The sequence below is a fragment of the Triturus cristatus genome, chromosome 11 (assembly GCF_964204655.1).
Source record: "Triturus cristatus chromosome 11, aTriCri1.1, whole genome shotgun sequence".
NCBI classification, from domain to species: Eukaryota; Metazoa; Chordata; class Amphibia; order Caudata; family Salamandridae; genus Triturus; species Triturus cristatus.
The window spans coordinates 172,877,795-172,898,871 of record NC_140594.1 but is presented as its reverse complement, the minus strand read 5'-3'; the positions used below and the strand labels follow the sequence as shown (position 1 = coordinate 172,898,871).

General features: G+C 46.7%; 1 long non-coding RNA gene across 1 annotated transcript in view; it reads right to left on the bottom strand.

Moving 5' to 3' along the window:
- Positions 1-21,077, bottom strand: part of LOC146783843 (uncharacterized) — a 315,198-nt gene that overhangs the window by 7,236 nt on the left and 286,885 nt on the right. The window contains exon 2 of the long non-coding RNA XR_014970392.1: positions 7,070-7,202. This is a non-coding gene — a long non-coding RNA (uncharacterized LOC146783843). The remainder of the gene's footprint in view (positions 1-7,069; positions 7,203-21,077) is intronic.

The following is a 21,077-nucleotide window of genomic DNA, read 5'->3' as shown; positions in this document are numbered from 1 at the left end:
TGTTATCGCTCCCGCGATTCCTCTACGCGCTGTAAAACTACCCTGACCTGGTTCCGAACAGTTATTTTCTGGCGATCAAGACCGCGCTACGCGCCCTCCTCTGGGCCGGGGTGCCCCGTATCTCGCTGACTAAGCTCACGCTGGGGTGGTACGATGGTGGAATTGCTCTCCCCGACATCCGTAAATACTACTGGGCGGCCCACCTGTCCGCGATTAACCAAGGGACGTACGGGGACGGGAACGACCCAGCATATGGCATGGATAGATGGTTGCTTCCCGGTGGGAATTATGAAGTAGCACTCTATTCTAAAAGAGGGGCGCGCGGACTCACCGGTCCGACGCTCCACTCGGTGCAGATATGGCATATCGTCCAGAAGAAACTCGGCTGGTCGGGCGTCCTCACGATGGCCACGCCACTTTGGGCCTCCGAGGCACTGGGCAATCTTAGACGCACCAAGGGGTTCCGTAACTGGGACCTGATTGGCATCTCCCAGATCAAAGACATCTGGGGGTCTGGTGGGCTCCGTACGTTCGCCCAAATGCGAGAAACCTACGAGCTGGCTGATACTGAATACTTTAGGTACTTGCAGATAAGTCACTCCCTGCAGGCCAACATCCCACCGGAGGCCAAGCTGCCGCCTGCCTCCCCCCTCGAAGACAGGCTGCTGGACGGACATCTCGCGGAGCACGCCATCTCCCTCACCTACAAAAAACTGATCAATAATCCCCCAGATATGCTTCTCCCCCTAAAAGAAAAATGGGTCGCGGAAGGGCTGGAGATAGATGATGAGGAGTGGCTGTATGCCCTGGCTTCCCCCCGTGAAGTCGCGATATCGGCCAGATTGCGGCTCGTTCAACTGAAGATTCTCCACAGAGTCTATATCTCTTGCACGAGACTACAAGTGATGGGGAGGGCGGACACAGCGCGCTGCAGGAGGGGTTGTGGGGACACGGGAACCTTTTTCCACATATTGTGGGGCTGCCCGAAGATTCAGAGGTATTGGAAAAGAGTGGTGAGATGTATGGAGGAGGTGTGGGAAGTGGAGATTCGCCCGGAGGCTAAAAAGTGCATCCTTAATATATGGGAACCAACCGACCTGCCGCCAAAAGGGAGGCTCTGGGTCACGCTTGGTCATATGGTTGCGAAGCGGAACCTTGCTAGGCTTTGGGGAAGCGCTGTTCCACCAAAACTATCAGATTGGAACAACGATATGGACTGGTGCATGCTGCAAGAAAGAACTGTGTATGTGGCGAGAGGGTGCCCCCGCAAATGGGTTGAGGTATGGACCAAGTGGAACGATTTCAGGAGCGGCATTTGCGAACCCCCTGCCACCGCGCAGGAAGACCCTGGAGATGTCTAGTATCCTGATGATGCGGTTAGGGTGCAGGGAAGGGGGCGGCGGCTGCAGCCCCCAGCCTTGGACACGTGAGATGAGCGTAGTGTTGACCGGTAGTTAAGGGGTGGGAGTGTGGGGGAGTTTGATAGTTTGATTGTTTGGCACATTAATGCAAATTGGGGCGCTCTGCCCATATCTCTGTGGATGTTCTGAAGGACACTAGACCTGCCACATTCTGGTTTCACCTTGGTACACCTGCATCCTTCAACGCCGCCGTACCTCCGGGTTGACGGCATAGGGCTGTGTGATTCGAGACAGATGTGAGATATTTACCGCGGCCGGCCCATAAGGGTTGTAGGCTCTCTGCTGTGTACCTTGACTCTTTGAATAAAGGTTTTTCAAAAAAAAAAAAAAAAAAAAAAAAAAGAATTACATAGGTCCATTCAGGAACCTTGAACTTATTGTTCAATACTTTTAATCTTTGACTTCCTCATTTGGGCTTATCAGTAGATGTCCCAGACTGACTAGAAATGTTGTTTACCTGGTCAGGTTCTTCATTAGTTGTCCTGAAATGATACTTTAACCTTTTCACACCCCCTGGCCAGTTATCACCTCTTCTGACCCTTTTTGCTTGCACTGCACTGTCACTGTCTTCAAGTGCTCTTTTATTTTCAATAAGTTGTGGCACAATCTGGTTATGTTTGTTTTCAGAATCCCTCTCTGTATGACCTTGTCCAGGGATTATTTCTATAACGTAATTTTCTGCCTGGATGTGTTCTTCTTCCCTGGTCTGACCCTGTTCAGGTTCTATTTTGATTTTCTCTTCTTCTTCTACCTGAACTTGTTCTTCTTTTCCTAACTGGTCCTGCTCAGGTCATACTGCACTTTGGTTTTCTGCAGCCTGAACGTGTTCTTCTAGACCTACCTGTCCCTCTTCAGACTCATGAATGGTTTCATTCACTTCTGTCTGAGTAGATTGTTCTCTCCTTGTCTGATCCTGCTCAGGTTCTCCAACAGCTGTATTTTCACTTTCCCGAGCTTGTTCTTCTATACCTGTCTGGTCCTCACTATTCTCCTGTCTCTCTAACCGGATTTGGCTTCTTGTTCTCACATTTACTTCAGGTATGTCAACCACTGGTATCCAGTCATCCTGACTTATGCTTGGTTGTTCTTAATCAGCTACTTCAGGATCTGTTACTCTAGATCCTTCAGCTGCACAACCTTCTGCAGCCTCAACTGCTTGAGTCAGTTGGGGTCCTTCCTCGTCAGGTGCTGGTACTCTCTTAGTGTGGCTTGCATGAATCCAATTAGGCAAGCCTGCACAATTCACTGCTGTTGGTGTAACCAATATAACCTGATGTGGTTTTTCCCACCTGGGTGCTAGGCACGACTCTCCATTGTAATTCTTCACCAACACCCAGTCACCGGGATTTAGATCGTGTGCTTGTTCCGGCTGCCTGGCAACTGCCTCCTCTCCAACCCAGTGAGAGATGGAACTCACTAGGTCAGCCAGTTCTTTGCAATAGTCCAATAGCAAATCATCAGATATATTTAACAGTTTGTGTCCCGGTATGAATGCTTGCCTCATTGCTCTTCCATGAGTATTTCATGGGTACTCAATCCTGTATTCTTGTCAGGAATACTTCTGAGTCCCATCAGAACAAGACGTAAAGCATCAGGCCACTCCAGTGGGGTGGATGCACATACCTTTGCCAGTTTTGTTTTTATAGTGCCATTCATTTGTTCTACCACTCCAGAAGCCTCTGGGCGATATGCACAGTGCAGTTTTTGTTCAATTTTAAATGCTTCACAGATTAGTCGAATTATTTCATTATTAAAGTGAGATCCTCCATCTGATTCCAAAGTTACTGGAATACCAAACCGTGGAATCAGTTCTCTCAACAATAGTTTGGCAACTGTTATACTGTCATTTCTTCTAGTAGGGTATGCCTCCACCCACCGTGAGAATAAACAAACTATGACAAGTATGTACTTCAAACCTCTGCAAGGTGGTAATTGAATGAAATCTATTTGTAGCCTTATAAATGGACCTTCTGCCTTTCCAATTCTTCCCATACTGAGCACTGTTTTCCTGCCTGGATTCATTTGTTGACAGGTTAAGCATCTCTGGCATAGACTCTCTCCTACATTCCTGAACTTTGGATTAAACCATTCCTGCCTAAAGAGTCTGATCATGACATCCCTGCCTATATGGGTGTCTCCATGATACACCCTAGCCAATTGTGAAAGCATACAGTCTGGCATTACTGGCCTGCCATTTAGGTAAATCCATACATCATCTTCTGACCTCTTTTGGCACCCTACTTTCACCCATTCTTCTCTTTCTCTCATTTCTACCTCATCTTGTAGCTGTCTTACTTCTTCCCATGTTTCCAATCATGAGAGTAGCATAAGATGGCAGCTAATTCCACTTGTTTCAATTTTCTTATTTACCGCCAATTTATTTTTGGCACAGTATTGGGCAACCTGGTCAGCATACCTATTACCAGCTGTCACATAGTCATCTCCTGACTGATGTGCGGCACACTTGACCACTGCCACTTCTTTTGGCAATTGTATTGCTTCAAGCAGTTCTTTTACGAAATTTCCATTTTTAATTGGGGATCCTGAAGAAGTCAAGAAATCCCTCTGCATCCAAAGTTGGCCAAAATCATGCACAACCCCATAACCATACTGGCTATCAGCAAAAGGGGTTACTTTCCAGTTTTTCCCAATTTTGCAAGCTTTAATCAAAGATATCAATTCGGCTACTTGTGCAGATTTGACTCCTGGTAAATAGGATGCTTCGACTATTCCAGGCAATGTACATACAGTCTAAGCAGCACTTAGTCCTCCCTCCTCATGATGCATACACGAGCCGTCTACAAATAACTCATGTTCAGCATTTTTCAAAGGTTCTTCCTGTATGTCTGGACATGGTTTGGAGACTTTATCTCTCACCTCTTCTCCATATACATCTGGTAATAAGGTGGCAGGATTGAGTACAGTACACCTGACTAATGTCACGTTTTCATCACCTAATATGATTCTTTCATACTTAGTCATCTGACTAGGAGTAGGATACTGAGTTCGAGTTCTTGTTAAAAGAATCTCAACTGAATGTGGAACATGCACCTTTACCGGATGTCTCATCACAATTGATTCGCTTTGTTCCAGACTCATGCAAGTTGCAGCTACTGCTTTTAAACAACCAGGTAAAGCTGAGGCTACAAGGTCCAAAGTAGCAGAGAAATATGCCACTGGACGTCACATCAAACCATGTCTCTGGGTTAAAACTGAGAGTGCGCAACTATTTCTTTCACAACAAAACAATGCGAATTCTTTCGAGTAATCTGGCATACCCAAAGCAGGGGCTTCACACAGACACTTCTGTAATTTCACAAATGCTTCCATACTTTCATCATCCCATTCGATTGGATCTTTTGCTTGTTTCTTGGTCAATTGTATTAGGGGTTTGGCTATCAGAGAAAACCCTACATTCCACTGCCTACAGTATCCCACAACTCCAAGAAACATTCTTATTTCTCTCTGGGTTTGAGGCAATTTTATTTGTCTTATTATTTCTATTCTTTCAGGGGTCACTTACCTTACTCCGCGTTCTATTTGGTGTCCTAGATATATGACTCCGGGTCAGCAAAACTGCAATTTTTCTGGGGACACTTTATGTCCAGTTAGCACACAAAAAGTCTCCACTGGATCTGTGGAGGGGGGAACTAGAGGCATAGGGGTACTAGGAGCTGGCAGCCTCCACTATAACTGTTTACCACAAGAAGCCGCTCCTAGTGTGATAACCCAAACGAGTTACAGGAACGTCGTAGGTGTGGGCATCTCACAAAAAGTTACGGACTGGTCTCACACACCACCTGGTGTCATGCTTCATCATTGACCAGTCCTCGCCCTCTAAAACCTTCGTTTGATAGAGGGCGGGCATACACTTGACGACAAGGATGCACTTTCTAAGTGGCTGAGTGGGGGCCCGTGAAACTGTGAGTGGGGTTAAAAATCATTATAGTGATCAAAAGTGATTTTTAATGTGATTGACAACTATATGATATTAAAAGTTATGTGTGACGGTGCATGGGGTAGTTAGTGTCCCCTAACCGTCTTATGTGTGGTCAACATGTTTCTGCCGGAATGGCCCTGTTGGGTCCGTGGCATTCATCAGGACCAAATTATGAATGAGGGCTCCGTTCTTACCAGGTGTTGGTAAGACGCTACCACTGTGTGAGTGTAGCATAGGCCACACTTCACTTCCTATGGTGCTTCCAAAGGTGAAGCCCTAATCTCTCTCGCAATCGGGAGGATCGAGCGGACGCCTAGGACACAGGAACATTCTGCTTCGTGTCACATATTTTATCTGAAGTTTGGATGAAGACCTAGGTTCTGTGTTTCTCTTCCAACAGAAGTGACAAAACGGTGGATTACCCCCGTCCCTCCTCCCCCCTTGGGACAAGTTGTCCAACCAATTAGGGCTTCACCTTTGGAAGCACACTAGGAGCGGCTTCTTGTGGTAGACACTTTATGTCCACCATCAGCCAAATGATTTAACAAGGCAATTGAATCAGTAACACAGTCATCTATTGACTTAGATGCGAATAACAAGTCGTCAATATACTGCACCAGTACTGATCTCCTGGGTAGCACTAAGGTTTCGAAGCACTTTTTCAATACTTGATTAAAAATCAAAGGACTTTCAGTATACCCTCGAGGAATGCGATTCCAGACTAAAATACGGTCCTCAAACTTAAATGAGAAAAGATACTGAATATCTGGGTGTAATGGAATTACAGTAAACCATCCTGCCTTCCATGGTATCTGGTACAGAATCACTGCTGGGTTGGGCACTACCGGGCAACAAGGTACAACAATCTTGTTAATCTTTGTTAGATCTTGAACTATTCTATATTTCCCGCTGGGTTTCTTAATGCCAATTATAGGTGAATTACAGGGACTGCTCATTATTTCCTATAGAATGCCTTGTTCAATCATTCGATCAATTTCTGCTGCAACACTAGCTTTAACTTCGGGACTCATTTTGTATTGTCGAGTATTTGGGTAAACTGCAACTTCCTTCACAGTTACTTTTACTGGGTCTAGATTTGCCATTAACCCTACTTATTTTCCTGTAAAATCCCACACATCTGGATTTACTGTCATTTTGACCTCATCTGGTGAATCGTCTTTTGTCATCATCGAATACATCTCGTCTACCTCTCTGCCTTGTTTAGCTAACATGATTTTGTAGATTCCATCTTCCTCTGGGATTTGAATCGCAACACCGTCCGGCGTGTAAAATATTGTGCAATTCATTTTGCACAGTAAATCTCTTCCTAATAAATTTATGGGACTGGAGTCACACACCACGAATTTGTGCATTTCCCTGAAATTGCCAATGCCTACCTCCATTGGTTCTGTAATAGGGGTTCTAATCTGTTTATTTGAAACGCCCACTACTTGGATCGCTTCTCCCGAGAGGGGTAGGTTTGGATTGTCTGCTGTTCTCACAGTAGAATTGGTAGCACCAGTGTCCAACAAAAAAGTAATATCTTTTCCTTCTACTTTACCATCAATATATGGACCTGACTGATCTACCGGTAAGGGTGCGCCAAGTATGCACCCCCTTTCCTCCACCCTCAGGCACCGTCATTGGTCACTGTCATCGAAATAAGTATCCTGTAAAAGAAATTGTGATGTTACAGAATTTTTCTTACCACTTCCTCCTTGAAATCCGGTGTCCGCACTGTACTTGGCCTTGTTCACAAAATTTGGCATAGGGGCAGGTTGCAACTGACTCTGTAGGTTTACAACCTGCTGTGGTTGACTCATTATCACCTCATTCTGCGTCTGTGGATTTAAAGTTTGATTTGGGCCATTATTATTCTGAATATTTTTACACTCGTTTTTCCAATGCCCCAATGTTCCGCACCCATGACAGGGAAACTTTTTCTTTGTCTCCTCTCTACTCATTCGTCCTTTTTGTTTCCCCCCATTATTTTTATTTTGGCCTTACCCCTTTCCCTGATTTCCTGTCTGACTGTTTAGTTGGAGTTCCTGCTGTTCAGCTAATTTTACTTGGGCCCACATCACCTTTTCTTCTAACTTCTTTCGTCTATTGTCAATTTCATCTCAGCAATACTTTGCGTATTTAAGAATGTCATCTATTGGTCTTGCTTGCCAACACAACATGTGCTGACAAATCATGTCACCAATTTCCGGTTTCAATCCTGTCACAAATCGATACACAAAATGTCCCATATCCTTATCTCCAATGTTCTCAAAACCACTATACTGTTTAAATACCTGCAGTAGGCGTTCATAATAAGTATGTACAGACTCATTTCTATCCTGGGTCGTTCTGTCTATCTTCACCCAATCTGTTTCTTTTGGAGGAATTTTCCCTTTCAAGAAAGTGATCACCTGGTGATATTTCTTCATTACCTCTTCTGAAGGGGCTCCTGTTTTCGCATCTCTCGGGTATTCATCACTAGGCCAATCAACAGTAATTTTACATTCTGTCCATAAATCAGCAGGTACCACTATGTCAAGTAAACCATCCAAATCTTTTAACAATACTTCAGAAACCTTCACAAATCTTTCAACTTGCCGATACCATTCAACTGGCTTTTTTCTTAACTTGGGGAAATCATTTGTAAACGACAAAATATCCTGTCTGGTCCATGGAACATGTACATATGCTCCTCCTGGTACCTCTCTCATTGGACATAATCTTTCTACCTTTCCTGTTTCTTTCAACAAAAATTCAGAAGTTGTTCGATTGGCATGTGCTTCTTCCTTTTTTCTCATCCATCTAGCTTTCCATTTGTCTAGGTCATCCGTTTTTTGTAAAATGGTCATTCATTCTTTAACCTGTAATTTTCTTCCGGACACGTTCATATTTTCCAAGTCCTTATCACTGATTTCTGCTCTGTATGGTTTCTGTAATACCTTGGATTTTCCTATTTCAACTCCCATTTGAGAAGCTAGGTCTGTCAATTTCTCATGGAATATCTTTGTATTTCTATTGATACTTCTACAAATGAACAGTAACTCTTCTTCACTGTAAGTACTTAGCCTGTCTAGTCCCACGATTCCAGCTATCATCTCTTCCAATTCCAATTTCAATTTGTAAATATATAAAATTTTCAGTGGCTGTTTTGGCTTATCTATTCCCTGTGCCCATCTTTCTATTTCTTCTGATGATACTTTTGTGGCACTCTTGACTCCTGTAGATGTTTCTATTTGTACTTCCTTTGAACAACTAGGTGTAACTCTTCTCGGGGTTTCATTTACCTGTCCTCTTATCGGCAAATCCATTAATGATATCACCGAATCACATTCACTGCCTTGATCATCAATTATTATATTCTCTTTTCTGGGTTCAATTGTAGGTGTGGACATGATCGGTGGTTTGTGAGCGATTGTTTTATCTCCATATAATGGAACCACCGGCCCTATAGTCACTGGTATAGTCAGTGCTTCAGGGTGGGTACTCAATTGGGTTATTTTCTGTATTCATTCTTCTCTATTCTTGTTTATTGCCTCTCTTTCTTTTTCCTGAAGTACCCTTCCATTTGTTGGGTCATATATAACTTGTGGAACCAATGGTGTTCCCAAAACCGGGGCACTAGGAATAGTTCTACTTAGTCCTTCTTGGTAAGGTGGAGGGTTTTTCATTAAAATGTCCTCCAAAAAATCATCTTCCAACTCTCCACTACCTGTCATCGTTAAATGTTTGGTCTTCTCTGTGCACTTGCCTCCTGACTGTTCCTTGGTCATTAGTACAGGATATAATCCCTCAGCCACCATTGCTTGTCTCCATTGTTTCATCTGATTATCTTGTGATTCGCGTGGTAGTCTAGGATAAAACCCTCTAAAGCTTCTGCTACTTCTGGATCTATCACGCTCAAATGCTTCAGTCTCCCATTCCTCTAAAGCTTCATATTGTGTTAATCTTGGTAGGGGCTCTAATTCAGTCATTCTTAATCTCAGATTCTGTAGAATTCCCCCATTAAACAACCATGTTCTGGAAAAGCTAGCACTCCATCACTTTTTGTATATTCTATCCAATTTTCCAACCATAAACAAGTATGATAGCCTCTTTCCATCATCATGTATGATGCGGGTGTTTTTGGGGGAGGGATAAAAATTCCTTCTCTAGTCTCAATGGATTTATCCTTTTTAAAATAATTTGTAATTTTCTACATAAATGTAATTTTTCTTTTTTCTCCGTACATTTTAGGTATCGATCCTTTTATATATTGTTCTCTGGCAAATCCTAAATACCTTCTGTCTGGGCGATTCCCTACAAAAGTTGGATTGTGTCTCCACATGCAAAGCCCACTGTCAATTATTATTGTAGCTTCTATTTTACTAACCAATCAAATGTTCGGTTTTACTCTAATAATTGACCAATATCAGCGCAGCTTCTATTCTTTCAACCAATCAACCAATCAAATTCTATTTCACGCTATGCGTTTAGCCAATACTAGCGCGACTTTTCTGTGACGTCAGTATCACTCCTTACTACTGACCCCTCCTTAACAAGATAACACGAATAACTTATTTTTCTTACAATTTACATAAATTCATTAAATGACAACATAGAAACATTTGCTACTCTGTTTGCTCTGCTTAAATCAGAAAATCGATTTACATTTACTGCGAGTAAAACCTTTCCACTTACTCTTCACACACTACGAGTAAACCTCTTCCGCTTACTCCTCACTCAAGCGCCGATGAACCTACTACTCCTCCGGTATTACCCTTTCAAGGTGATATAAGACCAAAGTTTCAATAGCAAACTCTTTGCTATCAATCACTCTCACTTTTATACAAATTAATCCCTAAATCAGCACTGCAGCCTTGCATAGCTTTTCAGCGCTTACTTTAACAAACAAGTAACCTCACTGCAGTGTAGTTTCCATTCAACACCCACTATTCAATATTTCCGGGAATTACCAGACAACATAAAACAAAATACAAAACCGGTTTGTTAATACATAATCAATAATTCGAAATTCAATATTTTCACCTAACTAGTTAATAAAATATAACCATAGCTCTGTTACCAGAAAAACTGATCCAACCTCAGGTACTCAACTACTATATACTCACCTGGGCCCATAAACACACACACATTCACATAGGCTAGTAGATACCGCTGGGGTCAATTTGTTGTACTAATACCTGTAAGATGAAATTATCTTATTATTTCTTACCAAACCTTTCTCATTGAATGTACTTTCCTCTGGTCAATGGACCTTTTAGTTAACTGTGGTAGGTAAAAATTGACATAGAATAAAACCTTCTTTAAATAACCACAGACTCGGGAGAGTTTCAAATGTTTATCTAGTTAAATTCATGTGAGCCAAGAACTAAAATACAATTAGAACACCGTTTTCTCTAAGGAAGGGAATAAAATTTAAGACAGAATAATCGTTAAACAACGTTATTACGATGACAGTACCTGAATAGGGAGAAAACAGAGAGAGCAGTACAATGACATACTACACAGCATTATAGTTATCTAGGATGGTGTGGAAACCAACCCCTTGGCCAATTAGTTGAGAATGGGTCCCCTGACAGATCAGGTGACAAAGGCTCAGGACAGGATTCAGGGACAGGCTAGATGACCTCTTCTTGATACGACGCCTGCGTCGCACCCCTCTTTGACACTATCTTCCGCCTCGATTCTTCTGCGATCTTCTATTATGTGCCTCCTCGGTTCTTCCACGATGTTCTTCTAATTAATTGGCTCAAAATTCTAAGTCTGGAAAATGGTACTTCTTCAGCATTTATTCAGTTCTCGGACAGCATCCCGGTCACTCAGCATTCTGGTCTCGCTGCGGTCTAACTGACTAACTAAACTACCTCAATTATACTTTTCTAATGACATGTACCACCCCGAAATGTTTCAAATATATGAAACTCCTAACTCTGATTGGACAGGAAAGGGAAGATGATCATCACAACATGCTAAGTTTAATACTTTTCTTTTAGCTTATTGTTCAGTGTTCCCGCCCCTTAATTTACTTTCCCAAGCTTTATTTACCACCCGCATTCACATTTTTATCGATCAAAAATATACATTTAGTATTTTCTTCATTCATCAGTCAGGGAGACAACTTCTTTCCAAGGACATGTAGCGGTCGTGTCCTTGGCTGAGGTTCAAGTATATCATCATGGTTCCTGACGGGTTACAAGTGCGCCTGTGCGGAGACCACGTGGGGTATGGACATTGGTCACCCTTTGAGGCCCAAAATATGAACTAGTGAAGAAGTCAGAAAGAGACATATTAAATTCAAAATAAAATGATTTCACTGTATACCACCTATCTCTAAACCCCATTTACTTATATACATTTTTCGCATTAGCATTTTATTAAAGTTGCATGGTTTAGTTTCAGCAAAAGCATGCGCTTTAACATGTGAGCTCCAAGTGGCCATCTTGAAAGTGATTGCGCAGATGCAAAGATTTCCCTCCAAGCAAGAACTCGTCATTACTACGTAGATGTAGTTGACGAATGCGCAGTACAGAATTTTGCATTAGCTGCCATTTTTAGTCGCACTCGGGTTACTTGTTAGTACGACACATACGCAAGCTTCCTCTAAACTTAAATGTGTGTACTGTAATGCACGTTAGTAATCACAAACACAATAATTATGGTATTACGAGTTATCTGAGAAGATTGCATCCGAGCAAGTCTCTTTTATACGAGTCCTTGCTCCATCACAACAACCTCCACCTTTATTTCAAAGATTTCCACCACAGTCCTTCCAACCACCTATGTATCCTGGACAGTGGATGGGACCACAACCAATGTGGAACGTACTACCGAGACATGGTCCTCTGATGCCTCAATACCAACATTTCTCAGCCCCCCTTTTTCTCAACAGAGGGTGGGGCAGAGGCAGAAGAAGAGGAGGACCCAAGAACGTCCACTGGCAAGATCCAGAAGAGATGGCTCTGAGGAGCAAGACGACAAAACCTTAGTAGTCAATCTTTCGTCCCGGATCCTAACCGAGGATGAATCCAAGCTCTTGGAGAAGGGCCTTGGTTTTGTCCCGACCCCCAAGGAGGATTCTTTCAGACTCCATCAAGAACTTCACCAGCTTTTTCATAAAATAAGACTAAAGGCTTTCTTTCAAGGCAAACCAGAGACCCCTATTGTTGGGACTGGTCTGAAGAAAAAATCAAAATTCACACCTACCGCTGCCATGACACCTAATGAGGTTCTAACCTTTGAACAAGCCATCTTAAAAGATGTCCAGAAAACTACCTACACACATCCCTTTGACAACCTTTTTAAGGAAGAGAGGAATTTACTCAAAACCATCACAGAGGATCCTACCATCATTCTGAAGCCAGCTGACAAAGGTGGGGCCATTGTCCTAATGGACATTGATACATACAACGCTAAATGTCTCCACCAACTGTCAGATACCAAATACTACCAGCCGATAGATGAGGATCCCACGGCTTGCTTGTCCTCCAGGATCAGGAGCCTTACATCTGAGGCCGAGACGGAAGGATGGATTTCTGCTCAGGAAGCAGCCTTCCTCACTAATGATGACCCACGTACCCCTTATTTCTACACGCTTTCGAAGATCCATAAGGGAACCACACCACCACCAGGACGACCCATTGTGTCTGGCATTGACTCTCTGCTGGAACCACTCAGCAATTATTGCGACTTCTATCTACGTCTTTTAGTGAAAAAAACACCCACATACCTTAGAGACACCATGGAGGTTTTGAACTTGATTGAAAACTTTGCAGAACCAGCATTCATCAACTGTCTCGTGACTCTAGACGTAGAGGCACTTTATATGAACATTCCTCAGGACTCGACACTTGAAGTCTTAGAGAGCGCATTACAGAAGGTTGACCCATAGCCACATGAAACTCCCGTCACGTTCATTTGTGACTGTGCTTTCCTAGCTCTAAAAGATAACTTTTTCACCTTGCAGAGACAACTATACCATCAAATTCAAGGCACCAGCATGGGAAGCACCTTCGCCCCGAGTCTGGCATGGTTATACATGGCTAACTTTGTGGAAAAATTCATCTTGTCATCAAATAACCCACATAAGAATAACATCCTTATGTGGCGTCGTTACATTAACAACATCATCATGTTCTGGCAAGGGGATGAGGAACAGTGTGATACTTTCTTCGAATGGATCAATACCCTTGATCCCTTCCTAAAATTCACTGGTACAAAGTCACAGGAAGAAGTTCCGTTCCTAGATCTCTTCATATCACTATAGGACGGCGTGCTCAAGACCACCAATTACAGAAAACCTACAGATAGAAATAGTCTGCTTCTGTATGAGAGCCACCACCCTAAAGCACTGAAAAACAACTTACCGGTGGGTCAATTCCTGTGAATTCGCAGGAATTGCAACACACTCACTGAGTTTGAGTCCCAGGCAGAGATACTTACAGAGAACTTATCGGAACGACACTACCCTAAGAAGATCATACAAGAGGCCCATAAGAGGGCAAGGAATAACCATAGGGAGGCCCTCTTAGAAGTCAGAGAGAAATCTGAATCAGAATCCCTAACATGTGTCACCACAATTTACACCAAGCTCAAACAAGATAAAAAAAATTATCAAAAGACACTGGAAGATCCTTGAGACAGGCAGTTTTAGCCCATGCCCGCCCCCACTGTTCGCTTTTAAACGTACACAAAATTTCAGAGACATCCTGGTCCACACCCGACCAAAACCCACTATACAAAGACAAATCACATTATGGTCCCTACCTCCATGTGGAACATGCGCAGTATGCCCCCAAACCTCAGCATCCAAACAGATTGAACTGGGATTAGACAGACCTTGGCTTCAAAAATGCCATACTAACTGTAACACAAAAAATTGTATATACCTCATTACTTGTCCCTGTTCTATGAGGTATGTGGACATGACCACCCGCCCAGTCAAGACTCGCATTGGGGAACACAAAGGTACAATTTGGTGTAGAAAAACTAACACTAGGCTTCAGAACCACTGCCTAGAGGAGAATCACTCCCCTGATAGTCTACGTTGGACCATACTTGAATCCAATCCCAACTGGTCCACGCAAACATTATTTAGGCAGGAACAACTGTGGGTCTTTCATCTAAAAAGTAATAGGGATGGGTTGAACGATGATATCCCGTGGGTAGAACTGGGTTAACAACACTAACTCAACCTACTTACAGCTGTTTTCATTCAAACTGTGAGTGAGATCCTCGTGTGCAGCACACCTTCCTGCTGCCACACTTTCCTGTCATCACTCCCTACTAGAAGAAGAATCCATCATGTGTTCTGTCTTAACCACCAATAACTTGATTCTTGCTGGTATCTGTATCTATAACATGTGCAGAACGATTTTTTTTCCATACCACCGGTTAATAATACAAGGGTCTGAATGCTGTTTATGGATTATTGATAGCGCGCCACACATACCACTATCAAAGAATAATAGTCTATGTTCTTTTCCTACATGGCGCCTACAAATTAATGTGTACCAATACTTCCTGTTCCCAATAAGAAACGCAAGTATACAAGGGTCTGAATGCTGTTTATGGACTATTGATAGTGCGCCACACATACCACTATTAAAGAATAATAGTCTATTTCCTTCTCCAACATGGCACCTACAAAGTAATATGCACCGATACTTCCAGTTCCCAAAAAGAGACGCAAGAATAGGCTGATTAGGTAAACAGTCCATGCATCTGTAAAACCTTCTTGTTCACTACTATGGGATCATATCGATTTCTGCCACTCGTTTATGATGTAACTTAAATTATCCTGTATACATTAAGTTTACCTGGGTGAAAAGACACCATTCCATCATGGCCGCCTAAGTCTCCAGTGATCTTGCTTGACGCAGATCACGTCAGGGGTCACAGCCATTCCACCACGACCGGTTGCGGAAACCAGCCGGCTATAACAGCATCCGGCTTTTCTCAACGGTTACCTGCGGTCCTGATCGGAAGGGCAGGTTTAGAGGTGGACATGAGTAGGGGACACAGTAAGTAGGCTCCAGCTGCTCCAGCCGTGGTACACTTTTTATGCTCGTTGACGATGTACTAACGGAGAAATGTTTTCTCCCTTGCCTTCGTAGCTCTGGTCTCTCACTCTCACCCACAGCACTCGCCGGTGAGGCCATCCCTTACCGACAGAGGGGTAGGCGTTTCTCTTTTGTACAATTCTACCACACAGCGCCTCCATGCCCCACACCATATACAAACTACTAATTTTACATGTCCTGGCGCATTGTTTTTAATGACTTCCTAATCAAACTGATTCATTCACTATTAAGACACGCATGAATTCAGGTTTTTGGTGCGGGCACTTTGGGGTGACTGAGATTAAGGGACAATCATCACTGCACAAGTGCTGACGATAATTACCACTGTTTTTTTTTTTTTTTTTGAAACCGTTTATTACAAGACTCAAAAATATACAAATATGGGCCTACAACCTTCCGGCCGGCCGCTAGCAGTGAAAGGAGCATACGATATACATTTATAGAACACATGGTGCTGCGGCCGAGCATGCACAGGGGGTAACATCGTTGCGAGCCACACTGTCCTGACCCCACTATACGGTTCCATTTTAAACTTAAAGAACAACAACTACAAACAAACCCACAAGACAATCCTCGATTGGAAATAGCAGCACGTGCTCCCCTGGAGGGGGGGATCCTAGCCATCCATAGGAATCTCACGAGGGGGGAGAGATCGGAACTAGGGCTGGGTACACCCAATGCCCAGGTACCGGGGGGATGAGTTGGCTAAGGGGACGGGGCCGGCGACGGATCGGGCAATAACGGTGGAGCACAGATTCCCCCGCGGTAGGCGTTCCAGGGGCCCCACACTTTCCCCCTTGTCGCAGGCTTACCTCGCGCCACATACACCACCTTTTCCCGAAACATGCACCAGTCCATATGTTCCTTCCAGGCCGAGACAGTCGGGGGCCTCTGGGATCCCCACAGCTGGGCAATATCACGCTTGGCAACCATATACCCCAGAGTCGCCCACCACGTCTGCGGCACCGAGTAATCGGTAGGCTCCCACACATTCAACAGGCATCTCCTCGCTTCGGGCAACAGTGCCACATGCGTGACCACTCGCAGCACCACATGCACACCACGCCAGAACCCCGCCACCTCCGGGCACTCCCACAAGATATGCAGAAAAGTCCCCAGCGCACCACACCCGCGCTTACACAAACCGTCCTCAGCGTAGCCCATACGCAGGAGCTTTGGCCCCGTCATGTAGACCCTGTGGAGTATCTTGAGCTGGACGAAGCGAAGGCGAGCCGGTATGGCCACCTCTTTCGGGGAGGCCACCGCAGAGATCCAGTCCTCGTCGTCCAGCTCCAGCCCATCGGCTACCCAAGCCTCACGAAGGGCAATCAACAAGTCTGAGCGGTCGTTGATCAGTTTCTTGTAGATCAGTGAGATCGTGCTGTCAGGGACGTGTCCGTCCAGCACTCTATCCTCCAGGGGGGAACACTCCGGGATGGAGGCAACGTCCGGAAAGACGGAGCCCAGCGCATGTCGGACCTGCAAATACCGAAAGTATTCGCTGCCCTGCAACTGAAATTCCGTCTGCAGCATTTCAAACGTTTTAAATCCTCCCCTCGTCCAGAGATCCCCCACTTTGCTAATGCCTATTAAGTCCCACTGCTCAAAGCCCTTCGAGGTCCACAAGGAGCCCAACCGCTCAGACGCATATAGTGGTGACGCCCGGGTCAGACGGTCCTTCCACCCCATAGCTGCATTGGCCGCGTGCCACACTCGCACCATGACACGCGTGGGCCCCGTTAGGCGAGCGTCGGGCGCGCTAGAATAGAGCGCTCGATAATGGTCACCACCTGGAAGTAGCATCCTATCCATTTCAAACGCCGGGTTTAAGGCTGGCCCATATAGGCCCTGATTGATCGCAGCTAGCTGGGAGGCCCAATAATACCGTTTAATATCCGGGAGGGCTATCCCCCCATCATACCATGGGAGCGTCAGCTTAGCCAGGGCAATACGTGGCCTCCCGTCCCAGAACAGACGGCGCTGCAAACTCTCCACTTCGCGGAAGTAGCGCGCCGGGACGAGGTCCATAGTGTTCTGCAACGCGTACAGGAAACGCGGCAGCGACATCATTTTAAACAATGCCGCCCGGCCGAGCGGCGAAAGCGGCAAACGCCGCCAGCGCGCGACATCCTCTTTCAGACGCTGGAGGGGGGGGAAGCAAGTTCCGATCATACCGAGCCTCCGGGTCCAGAGTGATGAAGGCACCCAGGTACCTAAATCCCTGCGGGGCGACCTGGATCGGACAGCCCCGCGGGAAGATAGGAGCCTCCCCGGAAAGAACATACACACACGATTTAGCCCAGTTGATGACCAGACCGGAGTTACGACCGAATGAATGCAAAACATCAACCAGTACTATGAGTGATTTACGTGGGGAAGCTAGGTACAAGAGGATGTCATCAGCGTATAGGGATACGCGGTCCTCATACTCAGGGGTCCAGCGGAGACCACGGATGGAAGGCTCCCACCGCAGCCACGCCGCCAGGGGCTCCAAGGCAAGTGCAAAGAGGAGCGGCGATAAGGGGCAGCCCTGCCGCGTGCCCCGGCCCAGCTCGAACGGAGCTGACACTCTTCCGTTCACCACCACCTGCGCCAATGGGCCCGAATACAGCAATTTGACCCAACTGATGAACCCTGGGCCGAATCCAAACTTCGCAAGCATCGCCCAGATATATGGCCACTCAAGCGTGTCAAACGCCATGGTGGCGTCTAAGGACGCCAAAATGGCCGGCTCCCGTATGAACGGGGCACGTGCGAGCACACCGTGCAAACGCCGCAGATTAAGGGCTGTGTTGCGATGGGGAATAAAGCCCGATTGGTCCTGATGAACCAAATCGCCCACCACACCGACCAGCCGATTGGCCAGTACCTTGGCGAGAATCTTGGGCTCCGCGTTCAGTAGCGAAATGGGCCGATAGGATGTAACCCGGTCCCGAGGTCTCCCTTCCTTGTGGATGACCACGATTGTCGCCAGACGCTGGTCCAGTGGGAGGGAGCCCACCGAGTGTGCCTCCAGGAACATAGCCGAAGGTGGGGTGCCAGCGTATCCGGTCGCAACTTGTACAACTCGATAGGGAGACCATTCGGACCCATGGCCTTGCCGGAAACGACCGAGCGTATGGCAAGGGCGATCTCGTAGGAGGTGGGAGCGGCGTCCAACGACACCCTGTCATCCCCGGAAAGGGACGGCAGCGCGATATCACTGAGCAGGGCACGGGAATCCTCTTCCGAGCAGGGAGACACCGGGGAGTACACCCCACGGAAATAATCCGCGAAGCAGGAGACAATTTCTTCTGGCTCAGTTACACACACACCATCCGTTTTCTCAATCAGCGGGACCACACGATTCGCTCTCTCTTTTTTGTCCAACCACGCTATAAGTTTACCAGCCTTATCACCCACATCATACAGTCGCCCCTGTTGCTCTCTACTGAGGCCCCTGGCCACCTCCGTGACGAGGGCCCTATAGGCCGCTTGCTTGAGTTGGAGGACATGCAATGCGGCATCCGTCACCCCACCTTCTAAATTACCCTCCAACTCGGCTATTTCAGCCTCCATCCGGGTCACCTCCTCCCGCTCGCGCCTCCGGGCGTGGGAAATAAGGGATAGGGCCTCCCCTCGGAGTACTGTCTTGAAGGCCTCCCATAGCGGTACAGCCGAAGGCACAGACCCCACATTCTCATCAAAATATCGCTGAAGGGATTTAATCAATTCAGCGCGAATGGTGGGGTCGCGCAGGTACCAAGGATTGATTGGGACCACCCTACCCTCACCCCTCGGAAAGACATCAAAGTGCAGTAGGAGCGGGGAGTGGTCCGAAATACCCCGTGGCAAATGGCGCACCTCTCCCACCCTCCCAACATAAGCCGCCGGGACAAGGACATAGTCTAGTCGTGAGAGACTACCATGGGCTCCCGAGTGGAAAGTGTACTGCAGCTGCGTGGGGTGTTTTAAACGCCAGCAGTCCACTAATCCAAATGTATCCAAGAGGCCGGGTAGCCACGCCTGTGCCCGGGGGAGGTCCCTAGGGGGGTGACGATCCACAGTCCCAGATACCACCGCATTAAAATCCCCCCCCACCACTAAAAGCCCCCCCGGAAGGCCAAGGAGAAGGCGCCCAAGGTCCGCAAAGGTGGTCGACTGCAGCCCCGGTGGGATGTATACTGACACAAAGACAATCACTTTGCCCTCCAATCTTCCCACCAAGACCGTGTAACGTCCCCTGTCATCGTGGAGCACCTCATCAAGCTCCAACGGGAGCGAGTTCTTCACCATGATGCCCACACCCCTTGAGCCGGACGTGAAGCCCGAGTGAGCCACAAGGCGATAGCCACGCCGATTCATGGCGCAGAAGGAGTTGCCAATAAGGTGTGTCTCCTGCAGAAAGACCACATCGGGCGAGATACGCTTCAAAAACTGCAGGACCACACCCCGTTTGATCCTGTCCCCCAGTCCATTCACATTCCAAGACAACAAAGTTAGTTCCCTACCCCCCATCATGTACAGAAGCCATCATTCGTCCCCCGGAGAGCACTTTAGAACTAACACAAAAATATGTTTGCCTTGTGATAAAAACGAACAACACCCCATCCCCACCCACCCACCCCAACAGAACTCCCCCCTACCTGCACCCCTGCATGAGCCCAAACAGCCCCCCCAACGTGCAGTGTGCCTGTCGCCCCATATATAGTTAGACTAACTAAACCCCCTAGAGGAGGAGGGAGAACCCCCAATAGACCCAACACAACCCCCATAGGAGGGGAACTTACAAAAACTGACGCAGAATCAAAAGTGGCAACAATTTCGTCCAGAGTGAGGCCCAATATTAGATCCTCAGTCCCGATCCAGCGTGCCGTCTCCCCCCGCCGCCCCCCCCCCCCGCCCCCCCGTTCACGATCCCCGGGCAGAGTATCCAGCCAGTCCCCGGCTGCTTCAGGACGATCAAAGAAGTGAGTGCGACCATCCACCTCCACACGCAGCTTGGCCGGGAAAAGCATGGCATATTTGAGGTTTAGGTCCCGAAGACGGCGTTTGACGCCTAGAAAGCTCAGTCTTTGCTTCTGGACCGCTGGGGTGAAATCAGGATAAAAATTAACCTCCATATTGTCGAGCTTGACCGGTCCATGCAGTCTGGAGGCTTGCAGGATAGCGTCTCTATCCCGAAAATTGAAAATCCGGGCGATGAGAGGTCTCGGAGGGGCTCCGACCATCGGCCTTCCCCCGGGAACCCTGTGGGCCCTTTCCACAGCGAAGAATTTGCTCAGCCCCCGTGGCTGGAGATGGGTAGCAATCAGGTCCTCTACAAAGAGATCCGCCGCCGCCTCCTCGCGTCCCTCGGGCACCCCAATAATGCGGACGTTATTCCTCCTTGCCCGACTCTCGGAGTCCTCCAGGCGTCGATCCATCAGCGCACTCGCCTGACTAAGCCGGCGCACCTCTGATTGCAAGGCCGCCACATCTGTCGTTAGGCCCGATGCGGTATGGGCCAAAGAATCTACTCGGTCGTTGGTTTTGGAAAGATCGGCCCTCACCAGGGCAACATCCACAAGGACCGAGTCAATCTTCTGCGCCAGTGTATCAAACCGCTGGCCCACCGAGGCCTTCATTTCGGCAATGGCGCCCATGACATCTCGC